This window comes from Mandrillus leucophaeus, unplaced genomic scaffold (assembly GCF_000951045.1).
Source record: "Mandrillus leucophaeus isolate KB7577 unplaced genomic scaffold, Mleu.le_1.0 Scaffold164, whole genome shotgun sequence".
NCBI lineage: Eukaryota > Metazoa > Chordata > Mammalia > Primates > Cercopithecidae > Mandrillus > Mandrillus leucophaeus.
In genome coordinates, this window is record NW_012101632.1 from 147,428 (window position 1) to 153,048 (window position 5,621).

Genomic DNA, 5,621 nt, shown 5'->3' on the forward strand with positions numbered 1-5,621 from the left:
GTATTTTTTTTTTAGTAGAGACGGGATTTCACCGTGTTCGCCAGGATGATCTCGATCTTCTGACCCCGTGATCCACCCGTCTCAGCCTCCCAAAGTGCTGGGATTACAGGCTTGAACCACCGCGCCCGGCCAGCATTAGGTGCTTTAAGCACTGGCTTTGACTTACATCCTCACTTGGCCAGCTGGGTCCTGGTGGTCTGCAGCTGTTCTGCCCCTATGGTGGGGAGACAGCACAGCCCATCTTATTCACTAGAGTTAACTCAGGAACCAGAAGCATGCCTGAGACGCTTCCTTCATATTGGAACTGCAATAGGGGAATCACAGTCTTGGTGTTAAATTAGTTCTTCCCACTGTGATGGGTAAATTACCCTACCACTCACTGGCTCTTAGGAGCTGATAAGATACATGAAAGTCTTTTTTTTTTTTTTTTTTTTTTTTTAGACAGAGTCTCACACTGCCTCCCAGAGATGGAGTGCAATGGCGCCATACTGGCTCACCGCAACCTCCCCCTCCCAGGTTCACGCGATGCTCCTGCCTCAGCCTCCCAAGTAGATTACAGGCACACACTACCACGCCTGGCTAATTTTTTTTGTATTTTTAGTAGAGACAGGATTTCTCTATTTTGGCCAAGCTGGTCTTGAACTCCCGACCTCGTGATTTGCCCGCCTCGGCCTCCTGAAGAGCTGGGATTACCAGGCATAAGCCACCGCACCTGGCCACATGAAAGCCTCTTTTTACTCTCTTAACCTGAAGTCAGATTTTACAGATGAGGTTTCATTGGTTGTCAGTTTTTTTGTTGTTTTGAGATAGGATCTCGCTCTGTTGACCAGGCTGGAGTGCAGTGGTGCGGTCATAGCTCACTACAGCCTCCACCTCCTAGACTCAAAGCAATCCTGCCTCAGCGTCCCAATTGGCTGGGCTGTCTGGCCTGGCTAATTTAAATTTTTTTCTTTTTTTTTTTTTTGTAGAGACTGGGTCTTACTATACTATGTTGCCCAGGCTGGTCTTGAACGCCTGGGCTTAAGCGATCCTCCTGCCTCAGTCTCCCAAAGTGTTGGTTACAGGTGTGAGCCACCACGCCCAGCTGGGTTGCCTGTTCTTTAAAGCCAGATAGGAAACTCATTTTTTATTCCATTAGGTTTATCAAAGCAGACTGCCTTCCAAGAGACGGTATTTTTTGGTGTTATAGTTGACAAGGGGTTTCGCCTGCTAAGTTTGCCGAGTAAATCCTCGGACAAGGAATGTGGGTAGTGGGCAGACCAAGAGTGAAAAATATTCTCTTGCCCTAAATCAGGAGACTACATTAGAAGCAGACAAGATAGACTCAGGAAATAAAGGCTAAAAGGTATAAAGGACAGGGCAGCTTGTAGCTGACTGCAAGCATTTTGGGGTGAGTCTTTTTTTCATGTAATCTCCCTAAATACCGTCCAAATCTCCAAAGTCAAACAAATGCCACCTCCCGCTGCTGGGGCGGGGGCAAAATGAGTAATAATCATTGCTCCCCGTGGTACGTTAGCGCTTCGATTTCTTTCGCCTAGTGGTGACAGCCAAAATGAAACTGAGTAAGTACAAAACACAGCAAAACAGCATTGGCCCCATCCCTCAGGGCCTCAATCACGCACCAGCCACAGCTGGTCTGGCCGCCCCTGCCCCATTCCTTGAGCTACAAAATGCTGCAGTGATGCTGGTTTGCAAGGCCCCGGAGCTAGGTGATGGGGATTCAGCATCCCTCCTGGCACAGGCCTGGGCCCCCTTCCTACCCCCACCTGGGGGCTCCTGCAGTAGGTCCCTTGCCGACCCCTCCCGGCTCTGAAGCTGGCTTTCCCGGGGATCGCCTCTTCCAGACCCCGGACTGCAACAGCGCCCTCCAGCCCAGCCACCCACGGCTCCAACCCACCTGGGAGCTCCATCCTCGGCCCTATCTCTGAGCACCTCCCCTCCCCAAACGCCCAGAACCCCTGCCAAGGAAGCCTTTTGCTGCCTGCCGTCTCCCCAAGGGGCCTGCTTTGCACTGGCGAGCCGTTCGGCCCTGGCCCCGGCACGCACTGGCTCGCGTCTGTCCCCCGGGTTCCTCGTCGTAAGACCGCGTACTGGCACCACGCAGAGTCCAGGGAACCCGGACTACACGGAAGCCCGGATGTGGGCCGGGCGGGGCAACGGCTTTGTTTGTAGCCCCGCCCCGGGGGCGGCCGCCTTCCCCTCGGGAATGGTAAGAGCCAATCACAGGCCAGCGTGTCCCCGCTCCGCCAATGGTCGGCCTGTTGCTAGGGCCTGGGTCTCTGCCCCAGAATCGGCCCGCTCAGCGGCCCCAGGGTTTCATTTGTTGCAGACCCGGCCTTCCATCCACTGGGGAGCTTTATCTCCCAATTTCACCCGCTCCTCTCTCCTCCGTCTTCCGCCTGCACCTTTGTTACGTGCTTGGGAGGACGGAGCCTTGGGCTCGTGGTGGGCCCTTGGTCCCACGCCTGCCCTTCTTTCCCCCATCTGAACAGTGACGTGATCGCTCGTGTCCCGGCCCGTACTGGTTTGCTACCCTTTCTTACCTACACATCTCTCCTTCTGGAAACAGCCCTGGGAGGTCTGCGTTATTCCCAGATTGCAGAAGAGGAAACTCCTGACCCCTGATGCACACAACAGCCGGGCGGTTTCTGGTGGTGACCTGGGTCTGACGGGTTCCATCACCTTACACGCGGGAGCCATGGTGCAACAGTGAGGGAGGGAGCAGATCTGGTGTCCTGGGGACACTGAGGCCAAGCCCTGCCTCTCTTTGGTATCCCAGGCCCTCCACAGCTAGGTCCCACCCTGCCTGTCCAACCTCGGCTGCCCGCGTGCCCCAGGTGTTACAGCCCCATCAGCCTCCTGTGTGCCTTCCAAGGTCCTCTGCTCGAATGCCCTTCCCTCCCACCATGTCCTGATGGTGATAACTTTGAATCGAACAGCGGCGGCCAGCCAGGGCCAGGGCTCTCCGCCATCATCAGTCCTGAAAGATGTCAGAAATTGAATAAAAACTCCCAGTTTTTTGAATTGAATAAAAACACCTTCCCGTCTCCTGCCTATAGAGTTGTATAATCTCAGGCGTAGAGGGAGATGTGTTGCGCAAGTCACTATCAAGGCTGGATTTAGGAATTAAAAATCAGCTTCAGTGTGGCTGCTGACTGTTTAGAAAGGTGGGATTTCTGTCACTCAGCAATGTCTATTTTATTTTTCTTTCTTTTTTAGAGACCGGGTGTCACTCTGTTGCCCAGGCTGTACCGGAGTGCAGCGGTGCAATCATAGCTCACTGGAGCCTCCAACTCCTGGGCTCCGAGTAGCTGAGACTATAGGTGTGCACCACCACACCCAACTCACTTTCTTTCTTTTTTTTTTTTTTTTTTTGTAGAAACAGAGTCTCACTGTGTTGTCCAGACTGGTCTCGAATACCTGACCTCAAGCCTCAGTCTCCCAAAGTGTTGGGATTACAGGTGAAAACCACTGTGCCCAAGCCAATGTCTCATTTTTCTGAATAAAGGGCTGTTGGGGAATGAAAGCTTAAGAGCTCAGGATTTGGATTCTCATTCCACTATGTCCTAGTTAAGTGACATAACCTCCCAAGGTATTTAGCCTTTTAGAGTGTCAGTTTCCACATCTGTAAAATGGGAATAATACAACCTGCCTCAAAAATGTCTAGCAGTGACTGAGTGCTTAAAAATCTGCTCTGGGCAGCATTCTAAAGACTTCACAGTGGCCAGGTGCAGAGACTTAAGCCTGTAGTCCCAGCATTTTGGGAGGCTGAGGCAAGAGGATCGCTGGAAGCCAGGAGTTCCAGACCAGCCTGGGCAACATAATGAGACCCTGTCCCTACCAAAAATTACAAAATTAGCCAGGCATATTGACAAATACCTGTAGTCCCGGCTACTTGGGAGGTTGAGGCAGGAGGATAGCTGGAGTCCAGGAATTCAAGGCTGCAGTGAGCCGTAATGGCACCACTGCACTCCAGCCTGAGCAAGATCCTGTCTCAAAAAAAAAAAAAAAAGACAAGCATGGTGGCTCATGCCTGTAATCCCAGCACTTTGGGAGGCCGACCGAGGTGGGCGAATCACCTGAGGTCGGGAGTTCGAGATCAGCCTGACCAACATGAAGAAACCCCATCTCTACTAAAAATACATTAGCCGGGTATGGTGGCGGGTACCTGTAGTCCCAGCTACTCGGGAGGCTGAGGCAGGAGAACTGCTTGAACCCAGGAGGCAGAGGTTGTGGTGAGCCAAGATCATGCCATTGCATTCCAGCCTGGGCAACAAGAGTGAAGCTCTTTCAAAAAAAATTGATAATAATAAGAATACTTCTTAGGTATTAATTCATATAGTCGCATCATTTGCAGATGAAGAAACTGAGACTTAGCAACATGCCCAAGGTCCCACAGCTAAAAAGTCAGTGGCCAAGTGGGATTGAACCCAGGCAGTGTGACATGAGTGCCTGCAAGCATAACTGCGATCTCATGCTGCCTCTCAGTGGAGTGGGGTTGCTATGAGGATTTAATAAGCTAACGAGTGATTGGCAGCTAGCAGGTGCCTCCTAATACGTGCAGTTCTGATTAGGATCAGAAGGGAAACAGTGGTCAACCCTCCTGCAGCAGAGGGTGCGACAGGGCAGGGCAGGCTCCCAGGGCCCAGGTCTTGGCTGCCAGACCCTTCCAAGGCAGAGAGAGTGGGCTGGCTCTTCCAGGAGGGAAATTCAAGGAGGCTTGAAGGCCCTTGGAAACAGAGGCCCAGGGCAGAGAATAACCGGGCTAAAGGCATGCTGGGTGTGGGGCTGGGGCAAGGGCGGTGGAGGAGGTGTCAGTTTTTCAAGACTGGGCCTTTTTCTTTTTATTGTTGTTGAGACAGGGTCTCGCTTTGTCTCCCAGGGTGGAGTGCAATGGCATGATCTCGACTCACTAAAACTTCCACCTCCCGGGTTCAAGCAATTCTCCTGCCTCAGCTTCCCGAGTAGCTGGGACTACAGATACCCGCCACCACACCCGGCTAATTTTTGTATTTTTAGTAGAAACAGGGTCTCACCATGTTGGCCAGGCTGGTCTCACACTCCTAGGCTCAAGCGATCCTCTCGCCTCAGTCACCCAAAGTGCTGGGATTACGAGTGTGAGCCACCATGCCTGGCCAGGACCAAGTCAATTGCCCCTGCTTGCGCTCTACAGGGCTCAGAATCTGTGGAGAGATTCCTGAAGGTTCTGGACTGGGCAGTGCCAGTGCCTGAGGAATTCATTCTCTCTGGGAGGGCACCAGGGGGCGGTCGCTTACTGTCCTATCTGGGCCTGGGAGTGGGGCGATGTGGGTGCACAGCCCCAGGGTGTCCTCTAGGGGGCAGTCTCGGGTCTGTCTGGGCAGAGTTCCATCCCCCGTGTGGGAATGAGGCTTCCTGCCTGACCTTGACCTGAGCCCGCGTGGGGATTGATTTATCTTCCTCCCACCCAGAGCCCACCGCCCCCTGCTGAGGGGATCGGTCTGTGGGGCTGCTCCCAGGGTTCAAGGCTTTCAGGCTGGGCAGACCTGGAGAAGAGGGGTCTAGGCCGGGAGCGGTGGCTCAAGCCTGTAATCCCAGCACTTTGGGAGGCCGAGACGGGCGGATCACGAGGTCAGGAGATC